General features: G+C 39.8%; 1 long non-coding RNA gene across 2 annotated transcripts; it reads left to right on the top strand.

Moving 5' to 3' along the window:
* Positions 1–762: 762 nt before the first annotated feature.
* LOC144310886 (uncharacterized) lies at positions 763–12,783 on the top strand. 2 transcript variants are annotated; one of them, XR_013376512.1, is made up of 4 exons: positions 763–2,903; positions 7,464–7,598; positions 12,079–12,421; positions 12,670–12,783. It is a non-coding gene; the product is annotated as an uncharacterized LOC144310886 (long non-coding RNA). The 2 variants fall into 2 exon arrangements; XR_013376511.1 differs by having other exon boundaries at positions 771–2,903; positions 12,079–12,783.
* The last annotated feature ends 796 nt before the right edge of the window (positions 12,784–13,579 follow it).

The following is a 13,579-nucleotide window of genomic DNA, read 5'->3' as shown; positions in this document are numbered from 1 at the left end:
TAGTTATGATTGACTGAGTCATTGGCCACTGACTGATTCAACCTCGTCCCTCCTCCATTCTGGAGATGGGGTTGAAAGTTCTAGCCTTCTAATCATAGGGTTGATTCTCCTGGCAATCAGCAACCATCCTTAGGTAGAAGCCTAGAGTGATCTCATTAACATACAAAATACAACTTTATCGCTTAGCATTTAGGAAATTCCAAGGGTTTGGGATGCTGTGAGGCAGGAACTACGGACAAAGATCAAATATATGTCATCCAGATGACCACAGTGTTTTCTTATAAGTCATAAAATGACTTTTATGCTTTGAGCAGCCAAATGTTTTCCAGCGATTGGGCCTCTTTATAGCCTATGGATGAATCTTCATTGGTCTACACCCACCCAAGTAATTAATTGCCATTGTGCATGACCAGTATAGGAATGGGAATGTGACATGAAGGGAGGTATTCTAGGGAGTCTCTGGACAGGGGCAGAAAAAAAGAGGCTCCCTATCTAGTCTGGGGGCACTGCTGTGGGGATATCTTTGCTCTAACTGTTGCAGCCATCTTGCAACCATGAGGGATATCCAGTTCTAGCTATCATAGTGAGAATAGGTCCTGGATGTTATTGTTGACTTTCTAAATTAATCAACCTATTAGCCAGTCTCTCCTAAACTTTTAATATGAGATAATACATTTTCTTTTTTGTTTAGGCCATTTTAGTTTGTTTCTTTGCATTTGCAGTCAAATCATCCTGAAGACATACTCTTGAAAATATAAAGCAAACAATTTAAAGAGAGATTTTAAAAATCTGGATAAATATGAAACTAACAAGTGCCACATCTAACTGCTTAAAATTGGTTTGAATCCACATGTTCAGAAAAATCAAGTGTTATAATACTTAAGGAAAACCTTTCATTAAGCATTTTCTTTGTGTAAGTCACTTTTATGAGCCCCATGATGAGGCAGCGATTGAGCAAGTAGACTAGGGACACAAAAAATATGGAAATGCATGATCCTTAAATTCAAGGAGCTTATACTACAGTTGGGGAAAAAGTTCTGTTGATGGTAAAAATTTTTTTTAAAGATTTTATTTATTTATTAATGAGAGACACAGAAAGAGAGGCAGAGACACAGACAGAGGGAGAAGCAGGCTCTATGCAGAGAGCCCAATGTGGGACTTGATCCCGGGACTCCAGGATCATGCCCTGGGCTGAAGGCAGGCGCTAAACTGCTGAGCCACCCAGGTGTCCCTGATGGTAAAAATTCTAAATTATAGATCAGTTTTAAAGAAGTGGTCCCATTATGTTCAAAGATGGTACCTATTATCTGCCAAGTAATAAATTGTACTATCACTCTGTAATACTTCAAATATCAGAATCCCTTTCCACATAAAAACCTCTGGATCCTAAAGTATATTAGAAAAACCTTTAATTTCATAAGATCAATTCTTCTTTTGAAATAGCAACCGACATCTGAATAGATTTACTTTACACCTGAGCAAGCTGAAAATTCATACAGAAAGACATCATTCCCAATTTTTTACTTAAAGCATTTTACCTTTTATGAATGATTGTCATAGACTTGGAATTAGTGGAGTCTAGACTAATGAGTCTTTGCTGTATTTGTGTGGGAACATGGTAATTTCTGATTTGATAGTTTATCTTTAAATTTTCTAAAGAAAAGAAAGCTACCACAGAGATGGTGGAGAGCAAGTTGACCTGTTCACACTTGATGTAATACATTTTGGTATTTATGGAGAGAGTGCCCAAGGCAAGTAGGAGTCTAAGTAGTAGTGATAAGTGTGCATTTTGCCTTCATGGGGACCCTGAGGGAGATGAAGAGTGCTAAGCCTTGGCAGGAAAGCAGCAACCCAGATATAAAATACTTCAGCTCCAAATGTGTCTACCAGAGCATAAATTTATTAAAATCCCATTTTCAACCATAAAGAAAATACATCAATAAAGCAGCAGCTCCCACTAGCTAAGTCAGGTTTGTTTTGTGTTTTGCAGTATCATTTTTTTTTTATAAAAGTATGAATGGTTTAGCAACCCTGGCTTTAAAAGAGGGATCTCAAGCACCAGTTCCATGGTTGGTTTTAGTAGAGTCGGTGTGCTACTAAATATAGAATGGCCAAGCAGTGGCCTTCTGCATAAAACCACTTGGAAGCCTTTCTCTAAGGATGAGGGTTCCATTTTTCTCTGTCAAAACCAGCAAGTACAAACATGGCCTGTAAACAAAAGGTCTTCATTAATAGAAGATTGTCATTTCTGCTGAATCCCAACTGGGAGAGTTTGGACTGGACAGAAGAAGGGAAAGGCGGTGGATGATTAAGAAGCTACAAGGTACAGGGGATGTTTCAGCTTCTAAAACTTCCTCTTCATCAGTTGAATTACTGTCTTCAAGAGCTGTCTGTGCCCCACTTTTTGTGGAATCCTGCGATCCTGGAGGGAGGAAGCTATTACCAAGTTGATTTTTGAATGAGTGCGTTTCAGTGTCAAGAGCATGAAAGGGAAGGATGGAGAAGCTGTCACAAATTGGTGGAGACTGAGGACATATGAGAGCTAAATGCAGTGTGGCATCCTGGATTGAATCCTAGAGTAGAGAAAAAGACATGAATGGAAAGACTGAGGAATTCCAAATAATACATCTAGTTTCATTAATTGCACCGTACTGGGTTGATTTCTTATTTCTGTACAGTACATCTTTCTCTTTCCTGGACACTAAAATTTACTATGTCAGGCTACATTTAAAAGTAAAACATGTTCAAGAAATTATTTTCTTTGTGACAGAAATGCAATGTGTTTTTCTCCAGTTGAAGTGGTGACGATTGCAGAACGGTCTTCCCTATTAAACATGGTATCTAAAGAAATATCTAAAACTGATATTGAAAGAAATCCATGGAACTCCCATGACTACTTCAAGGTAAATATGATGTCCAGTATTGTCCATATGCTCCTTGTCCCTTGAGAGAGATCAATGGGCATGAGGAGAAAGTTGAAGCATATTATTGGCAATACTATTACTCCTTACCTACTTCCTTACATGTCAATCTATTTACCAGCAGTGTTCTGGGAAAGAACTAGAATTTGGGGAAACCAAGAGGCAGGGAGAGGAGGTTACAAGGAATTCAGAGCTATGAGCTCTGGGTTCAAAGCCTTAAGTATAGAAGAAGAGTTATCTTCCCATTCATACTTTGTAGGCTGAGTTTCCACGTGAGATTTCATTTAGGAAAAAAAAGTTCTATTTGAGTTTGGCCATGGTGGGGTGGGGGTAGGAGAGAACATTCCTTTTTAACCGTGGTTATGAAAAATCTCAAACATACACAAAAGTAGAATGGAGTGAATCCCTATGTACTCACCATCTAGCTTCAACAATTATCAATATATGACCATTCTGATCTCATTTAAACCATAATCACTCCCCCACCATCTGCTCCCACAAGATTATTTTGCAGTAAATCTCAGTCAGACATCACATCATTATATCTGTAAATATTTCTGTAGGCATCTCTAAAAGATCTTATTTTTGTGAAAAACGTAACCACATTATGTTAAGTGAAATAAACCAACCACCAAAAGACAAATACTCTATGATTGCACTTATATGACATGCTTAGTCAAAATTATAGAGACAGAAAGGAGAATGGGAGCTGCCAGGGGCTGGGAATAAGAGAGGGGTGGGGGGTTAATTTTTAATGGGTAAAGAGTTTCAGTTTTGCAAGATCAAAAGAACTGTGGACATCAGTGATGGTAAGGGTTGCACAACATCATAAATGTATCTATTGCCACTGAACTGTACACTTAAAAATGGTTCAGTGGGTAAATTGTTATGTGCATTTTACCACAATAAAAAATAGAACAAAAACAATTTTTAAAAAACCATAACCACAGTAGCCTTCTCATACTGAAAAAATTAACACCAATGCCTCATCAAATAGCCAGGAAGTCTTTAAATTTCTCCAATTATTCATAAGTTTTGGGGGCTTTTTTGCAATTTGTTTAAACAAGATTTACACTTTGCATTTGGTTTTTATGTCTCTCTTAATTGCCATATAATCTAAAAATCTGCAGAATTTTTCATTTTCTGGGTTTTACTGATTACATCCTTGTGGTGTCATTTAACACATTCTTCAGCTATAGGGAATTCTTCTCCTGCCCTCCTAAACACATTCTTCTTGCTAGTGTCTGTTCTGGGCTATGTTATGCTGAACACTCCCCTTCTAGAAGGGATTTGATTCCTTGCTGTGGCTTTATTTTGGTCCACTTGAGATCTGGGCACCCACCTGCCCAGTGGAAATAATCTCCGATCTCAACAAGACTGTTCAGAACTGAGTTCACTGTCTTCTCTCCCTCCCACTAACAAAACTTTAGTGCTTCCTATGTTCCCTCCCCCTCAGTGAATGGAACCAAAATCTGCACAGAGGTCCAAGTCACAAGCATGGGCACCATCTTGAATCCCTCCTAAACCATCTGTTCCAAGTCCCGTCATTCTACCTGATACCCATCACCACACCAACACTCCAGGGGATGCCACTGATTTCTCTTAATCTGGATCTTACCTGGAATCTCTTCTCTGGATTGCTTCAACAGTCCCCTGACTGGTTTTTCTGTTAAAATTCTCACTGTACTGGGACACCTGGGTGACTCAGTGGTTGAGCGTCTGTCTGCCTTTGGCTCAGGTCTTGATCCCGGAGTCCTGGGATCAAGTCCTGCATTGGGCTCCCCACAAGGAATCTGCTTCTCCCTCTGTCTATGTCTCTCCCTCTCTCTGTGTGTGTCTCTCATGAATAAATAAATACAATATTTTAAAAAATAAAATTTTCAGTGTATTGCATGTTACTTTTTCATTCTGCATTGAGAGTTGTCTTCCCAAAACAAATCTGATTACATTGCTCTGCTATTTAGAACACTTCAACGGCTCTTCACTGCTGTACAGATAAAATCCAAACAGTTAGACATGGAAAGCCCTTCAAGAATTGGATCCTTCCTTCTTTTCAAGACTCACTTCTCCCCTACCTCCTCTATCACCCCTCCCACTATACCCCAGTCATCGAGGGCCGAGGGCTCCTTCTGAATCTCTAGATATGCCTCCAGGCTCTCGTCCCTCTTCCCACTGTCCTCATATCCTGTCCCCCTCACCTGCTTAAACTCTTGTGTTTGGATATCTGCTGTGATGTTCCTCTTGTACCCTCGGCTGTAATCCCCCCAGGGTGTTGGTGGTTCTTCCTCTGTGTTCTCATAGCCCTGGATTCAGTCTTAACAGCACTGCTTGTATCCCTCACTACCCAGAAATCTTCCTAAGAGCATGTCTTTTTTTTAAAGATTTTATTTATTTATTCATGAGAGACACACAAAGAGAGGCAGAGACACAGGCAGAGACACAGGCAGAGAAGCAGGCTCCCTACAGGGAGCCCCATGTGGGACTCGATCCCAGGACCCTGGAATCATGACCTGAGCCAAAGGCAGACAGATGCTCAACCACTGAGCCACCCAGGTGCCCCAAGAAAAATTGAAATTGGCAAGAAGTTTTATTTTTGTGTGTTTATGCTTCTGCTAAAGTCTTTAAGTTTTCTTGCATTGGGGGCCTGTATAATTCCTATGATTTGGAACCCATTGAAAAGTTTGTAGCTTCTAATAAGATCAGTATTTGTAAATATTTCATGAGATAGTGTGTAGTCTCTTTCAAGATTTGTTCTTTTTGTTTATACTACTTCTTGATCACAGTAACTATGATTACTTAAATGTCAACTTTTTATGCTTTCATTATACATCACCATTTTTTATGCAATATTCTCTTACTCTTGAATTCTTTGCTGTAATCTATTTCCAGTGAGCAGGACATTTTCAGGTCATTTTTTTTCAGGACAGGCATAACATTGAGGTGTATTTTCTGAGTCCCCAAATATATCTGAGCATGTCTCTGTTGCATTAGCATATAAAATCATACTGCCTTGGAGTGCCTGGGTGCTCAGTCAGTTACATGTCTAACTCTTGGTTTCAGCTCAGGTCTTGATCTCAGGGTCGTGGGACCAAGTCCCACATCAGGGTCTCTGCTCAGTGCAGAGTCTGCTTGAGATTCTCTCTCTCCCTCTGCTCATCCCCCTGCTCGTGCTCTCTCTCTCAAATAAATAAATAAATAAACAAACAAATAAATAAATAAATATAAGAAATCTTTTTTAAAAACCATGCTAGATTAATTTAAAATGCTTGGGTCACTTTTTTGTCCCTGCAGAATTACATTTTAATCTTCATTTTCTTCTGGTATTTATTTTTGCAGGGGAAAAAATGATCCCTAATTTTTTCCCATTAGATTTAAATTCCTTGAAATTAAAAAATTTTAATTCAGATAATCTAGGTCTTTCTTCACTAAATTTGCCTGACATTAAATTTGCCCTTTCATTAAAATATCTAAATCTTTCTTTCATTTAAAAAATACATGTATAATTTCCTTCATTATTGCTTCTCTTTGCCTGCTTTGTTCTTTCTTACTGGATGTACTTTTTGTATATATGAAATTTCTTGATTTTCTCTTCAGAGTGCCTCTCTTCTATAACTCTTTATATATTGTTTAAATTAATAGACATTTTTAAAAGCAGTTTTAGGTTTTCAGAAAAAAACCTGAGAGAAAAGTGATCTCGAGTTAGGATGGTCATTTCTTGCAATCTGTGAGCCCAAATCAATACATTATTACTAACTAAAGTCTGTAGTTTCCATGAGGGTTCACTCCTGTTGTACCATATTCTATGGGCTTTTAAAAAATATTTTATTTATTTATTTGAGAGAGAGAGAGAGAGAGAGAACATGAGTGGGGGAAGGGCAGAAGGCGAGGGAAAAGCAGACTCCCCACTGAGCCAGAAGCCTGATGTGGGGCTCAACCCCAGGACCCTGAGATCATGACCTGAGCCGAAGGCCAATGCTCAACTGACTGGGCCACCCAGGTGCCCCTACGTTCCATAGGCTTTTGATAAACACTTAATAGCATGCATTTACCAATACAGTGACTTGCAGAATAATGGTTTCAGTTCTCTAAAAATCTCCCACACCCTACTTATTCTCCCTCCCTCTTACCCTCCTAACCCCTGGCAACTCCTGATTTTTTAACTGTCTCCATAGTTTTATTTTTCCCACAATGTCATTTAAATGCAATCATAAAGTATGTTGGCTCTTCAGATTGGTTTCTTTCCCTTAACAATATGCATTTAAGCTTCCTCTATGTCTTTTAATGGCTTGATAGCTCCATTTTTTTTTTATTGCTTAATAATATTCTTTGCCCGATGGACCATAGTTTGTTTTTCCGTTCACCTACTGAAGGACATCTTGGTTGCTTCCAAGACTTGGCAGTTATGAATAAAGCTTCTCATAACACCCGCATGCAGGTTTTTATGTGAACATAAGTTTTCAGCTCATTTGTATAAATAGCTCCACCATGCTCCATCCAGCATGATTGCTGGATCATCTGGTAAGAATGTATTTACTTCCATAGGAAAGTGCCAAGCTGTCTTCCAAAATGGCTGCATCATTTTGCATTCCCACCAGCAATGAATAAGAGCTCCCATTGCTCCACGTTGTCTCCAGAACTTGATGCTGTCAGTATATTGACTTTTGGCTCTTCTGAAAGGTGGGTAGTTGTATCTCATTATTTTACTTACATGCCCCCAGTCGCATATGATGTGGAACATCTTCTTATATGTTTATTTGCTACCTGTATATCTTCTTCACTGAGGTATCTGTTCACTTCTCTGGCTCATTTTTAATGGGTTGTTTTCTTTAAAAAAAAGGGGGGGGCTTATTTATTTTAGAGAGAGCACAAGCAGGGGGAGGGGCAGAGGTAGAGGAAGAGAGAATCTCAAGCCAACTCTGCACTGAGCATGAGCCGACTATGGGGCTTGATCTCATGACCCTGAGATCATGACCTGAGCCAAAATCAAGAGTTGGTCAACTAAGCCACCCAGCTGCCCCTTCGTGGATTGTCTTCTTATTTTTCAGTTTTAAGAGAGCTTTTTGAATCTTGAACACCAATCCTTTAGCTGATATGTGTTTTGCAAAGATTTCCTCCCAGTCTGGGGCTTGTCTTCATGTGCTCTTCACAGTGTCTTTGCTGTAAAGCAGCACCTCTTAAAAGGTGTTATATCTAGAGAAGTCATCACTAAACCCCAGGTGGCCTAGATTTTCTCCCGCGTGTCTTCTAGGAGTTTTTACAGTTGTGTATTTTCTATGTAGATCTATGATCCATTTTGAGTTAATTTTTGCAAAAAGTGTGAAGTCGGTGTCTAGATTTATTTCATTTGCAGATGGACGTCTAGTTGTGACAGCATCATTTCTTTTTTTTATACTCTTCATTTTTTTCTGAGTATTAAGAGAAATTGAACTTTTTCTCCACATTGCTGACTTAATTTTTTGTACTCTCCAGTCTCCCATTCTGTTTCTACTGACTTTTAGTGATGATTTCTAATTCATTTTTTATGAGTCTTTTCTGATCTCAGATTGCTTTTGGTAAGTGACCAATGACCTCTCCAGTTTTCTTTGAGAATATAAACTATGGATATTTTTTTAACTTAAATATTTATATGTAAATTGGGGGCGCATGAATTCTGTTGAGGGTCTGTTTACACCTATTCTACTGCCATAGTCACTAGTAGCTAAATATGGAAGATGGGGCACTTGGGTGGCTCAGGTTATGCATCTGCCTTTGGCTCAGGGCATGATCCCAGGATCCTGGGATCAAGTCCCACATTGGGCTCCCCGCGGGGAGCCTGCTTCTCCCTCTGCCTGTGTCTCTGCCTCTCTCTCTGTCTCTCATGAATAAATAAATAAAATCTAAATAAATAAACATGGAAGAGTGTTCAAAAGTGTTCCAGTTTGGACAATAAGTTATATGGTCACTCTCCATGCAAAACTTAGCTATGTTTCCTTAAGGATCAGTTTTCACTATGTGCTTCTTCAGAGTTTTTATGGCTAAAAGACATTAATTGTTGCCCTTTATGATTTTACCCTGTGCACACAAGTCATCCTACGTATGACATTATTTAACCCTTCCCCCCAAATCCCATAAGTCAGAACTATCGTCCCTATCTTACTGATGGGGAAATTGATGCCCAGACATGGGGGGGGGGAGGGCTGGTGGCAGAGGAGAGCTCTGTGCTTTGCTTAACTGTCCTGACTATGAAAAAGCCTACAGAGAGGAAGTAGGAGAAGGTTGTTGCTATATTTGTTGGTTGTCTTAGGGAGAGAAAGTGGGGAAGCCCTTTGGCCCAGGCTGGTATCTAGTAAAGGTGGCACTTTCTTGAGGCTCCCTGGAAGCATCTCTCCGTGTGTGTGAAATATCTAGGGTGGGAACACACACAAATAATGAGCAGGAGCAGAGTCAGGCTTCTCCTTTTAAGAGGCTGAGGATGACTCCTTTTGCAGAATGGCCAAGCCAGGAAGGTCATTCTGGGTCTACAGCAATCCAGCCTGCCTGCAAAATGCACCCTTGGGCTGCACTCCTGACTTTGAGAGCTACCTGCATGGCCTTGTCAGGCTTATGACATGGTGCAGGGAGAGTACAAACACCAGTCCAGGTAGATTGACAACAATGGTCCAGATGTATTAAACGGTCAATAGACTGAGAGTCTGAACACAATGACCACCCCTGATACATTCACCTCACTGGAGATGTGGCCCAGGCCAGATATATTTTAAACTCAACAATGATCCAAACTGACTATTCCAAAAAGTAAATATCCTGAATACACTAAGTCCTCCAGACACATAACAGGCCTGATACATGGGCCAATTCACATCCTCCGAGCAGCACCGACATGTTAACATCCCAGACCTACTAAGTAAGACACACAGCCATCTCCTGGCACCATGAGATACCCCATCCACTGGAACTAGGATGGGTAAGATGGAGAAGGAGGCCAACCTGAGATCCCTTGGGATTCCAAGTGGAGCAATACCTTCAATCTTCTAGCCATATAAAACCATACTACAGGGATGCCAGGGTGGCTCAGTGGTTGAGTCTCTGTCTGGCTCAGGGCGTGATCCCAGGGTCCTGGGATCAAGTCCTGCATCGGGCTCCCCGCCTGTTTCTCTGCCTATGTCTCTGCCTCTTTCTGTATGTCTCTCATGAATAAATAAATTCTTTTTAAGAAATAAATAAACATAATAAATAAAAAATAAAACTCTGCTACTGAAAGTGTGGTCCATGGTCCAGGAGCCTTGGCATCACCTAGACAGTCAGAAATGCAGACACTAAGACCCTCCCCCAGACCTACTAAATCCCAATCGATGCAATACATTCCTCAGAAGGCTCGTGTGCATTTGAAGAATGAGAAACACTGATATAAACATCTGAATATATTTCTAGAATTTTGAGCTGAGCATCATCTTTACAGGATCCTATAGCTGAAGAACAAGTGTGTATCCATTGATCACGTGAAAACCTGTCTGTTCGCGAAAATTCGAGAATGTTTGCGAGTGTTGTCATAGACAGGAAACATAACAAGCAGGTGGTGATGGTTTACAAGTAACATGTGTTTGGGAAGTTTTATTTTTTTAATCTTTAAAAAAATTATCTCAGGATGTGCACATACTTCTTTGATCCTAATCCCATACCAAAACGGAATTATGAGAATTATACACACTTCCAGATCTGTCATAGGGATAAACTTCTGGCAGAAGCTGCCTATTTTCCCTCAAAATCTGAATATGATCATAGGTACTTACTCCTCTGTTGCTGGACTCATGCATTGTAGTCCTGGACAAGAGCACGATTATTAATTATGTTGACAGTAAAACATATGAAAAGTAAACAAAATGCATTACAATTTTATGAACTATTTAGAGCTGTTAGAAAGGCTTAGGATTCCACATACATCTCATTCCTTACAGGTACTCATGTCCACGAGGAAACTTCCATGTGGCTAATTAAACTGATTCCTTAATTTTGAACTGTTGGCCATATGTGAGCTGACTTTTCTGCTCTCTCCACCTGACGTGGGGACAATCTGTGTTTGCCTTGCGCTGAAAGTTGAGATGGGTTCTTTGAGAATTGTTTTCATTCCCTTCCAAGGGTTTCTGTCCTGGATGAAGGGAGAAGGGAAATGAATCCTTTCTCTTTGCCAGGTTAAATTTCCAACTGCCTGGAAGGACCAAGATCAGCAGATACTGCCTTGCCTTACCTAGTAAAGCAACAGTCAGGTGACACCGGGCTGTTTGCCTCAGAGAAGTGATGTATTAGAACAAAAGGAAAGAAACAGAATCTCTTTCTAGCTACTGAGCTTCAAATACCCGTATTCCAAAAGCATTGATTTTGGAAATTTTTATTCCCTGTGATCCGAGAACCAATGAGATCATGCGTGAGACCATGTTCATTCTACTTCCACTCCCCCCCACACACACACCCCTCCACCAGAAGAAAGAGACCTTTTTCTTTATTTTTTTTTTTAAGATTTTTATTTTTTTATTTATGAGAGACACAGAGAGAGGCAGAGACACAGGCAGAGGGAGAAGCAGGGGGCCCAAAGTGGGACTCGATCCCAAGCCCCAGGATCACGCCCTGAGCCAAAGGCAGATGCTCAACCACTGAGCCACCCAGGTGTCCCAAAGGAGGTCTTTTTCTTTGCACAAAGATATCTCTGCTTCACCAAGCAGCAAGTCTGCATGGCAACATCCACCCACAGAGTACATGGTTTCTTATTTGGACCATCCAGATGGGTGCCTTTTCCTGATTTGCATGAAGGTAACATATGCTGACAGACACCTAGGGAGGATGGTAGATCCTGAGCAAGATGCTCTGTTTCCCACACTTAAATGAGACCCAGAGGGTCAGAAGATAAAGAGAGGAGCTAGATTGGCATTCCCCACACAGATTCCTGGGCAAAGAGGAAAATTCCAGAGAAGAAATGGGTAGAGGGGACACCTGAGTGGCTCAGTGGTTGAGCATCTGCCTTTGGCTCAGGTCGTGAGCCTGCTTCTCCCTCTGCCTATGTCTCTGCCTCTCTGTATGTGTCTCTCATGAATAAAAACACAAAATTAAAAAAAAATAAAATAAATGGTTATGAGACGCATCTAGGCAGAGGTGACCTTACTTTTTGCTGTTTCCTGTATCACAGCGGGGAACAGGAGCAGCAGAGAAACCACTGAATCCAGAAAGGCCTTCCAGAAGAATGGAGAAACACTCCACTGTGAACTTTGCAGACAGGGAAATGGAGGAAGGAGAGACCATGAACAGAAGAGGCTAGCTGGAAAAAGCAAAAATCGTAACCAGAACTCAGATGATCAATACCTGTTTTTTCTCTGACCTGTCACTCCCCCTCCTGACAAATGCCCATCCTCTTATTATATAAACTTATCAGTATTTCAGGGGATGGGGGGACAGTGCAAAAGGCAACGGACCCACATTTGGCAGAGTTTAAATTTCCTCCATCATGGTAGATTGGAAGCTCAGGCTAGAAGGTAAGTGGTTCCAGGGAAAAGGAAATAAAGTGAATAAAAGAGGATACACTTCTTGCTCCATGTATTTGTGGGCTGAGAGTCACACCTGCTACACTTTCTTCTGCTCAGTCAGGCACCCCTGTTTATTTTGAGACAGAGATTTCTAATGGTACATAACATCATGCTTTTAATCAGCACTAAGTACATATTTTGTAACTTGGCAAATGATGTAGTTCTTTAGAAAAACATTTTTTTTTTCTTTTTGGCAGAGAGTGTTTTTTTCAGACAGTGTGATTCTCCAAAACAACATTGAAGGAATTCTTAATCAAGCAAATAAAAATTTTTCAGATGAATAAATAAAATCTTAAAATCTGGTTACTCAATTGTGGAGGTACCCTGAATTCTTACTTTCTAGACAAAGTTTTCTAATAGCACAAATATCTCATAATTTGCAGATAAGTTAATAACTTGTATTACATACTGATTCTTTTGTCCAGGTATAAAACATCTTAAGTTGCCCACGCTCGCCGTGTTTGTCTTCTCATTTTTAAGAAACAAACTAGTTTTGAGCCCAAATGAAAAGGTAGAATTGTGTAAAAAAAAAGATGTTTAAAACAAAATAGGACATTTTGACCCATTTTAAAAGCAGCAGCCTGGTAAATAAATACAGGCATGGTAAATAAAGGTCTCTGGCATTCTTCTCTATGAAGCAATAGTTGGAAGAGATGAATGAAAAAAATTAATACAGTAACTTTCCTATTTGGCTCCTCTTCTAAACTTTCTTCAGCTCTCCAGCATTTATACCAAATTTGCCCTAGTTATTATTTGAAGGGGACAGTAATGGAAAAGTCTTACGAACTGTTATTAAGTTTATTTCCCCATTAAGATATGTATTTTTTTTCTAATTTAGATTTTTTAAAAATGTTTTCTGTATTTAAAACTCTTCAGTATACAACAATGACAACAAAACATTTCTGGTTTACAAGTCCAAAACAAGGGAAAATGCATATTACTTTTCACTTTTACAGAAATGCACTTCTCATGTGCCCCCACATTCAGACATATATCCCAAAATCAAAAGTACACAATTTAAACAAGTCACCAGCACCCATTTGTAACCTACTTCAAATTATAAATGTTCTATTTTTTTTTTAAGATTTTATGTATTTATTCATGAGA

The sequence above is a fragment of the Canis aureus genome, chromosome 3 (genome assembly GCF_053574225.1).
Source record: "Canis aureus isolate CA01 chromosome 3, VMU_Caureus_v.1.0, whole genome shotgun sequence".
Classification (NCBI taxonomy): domain Eukaryota; kingdom Metazoa; phylum Chordata; class Mammalia; order Carnivora; family Canidae; genus Canis; species Canis aureus.
This window is presented reverse-complemented; position numbering and strand designations above follow the sequence as displayed.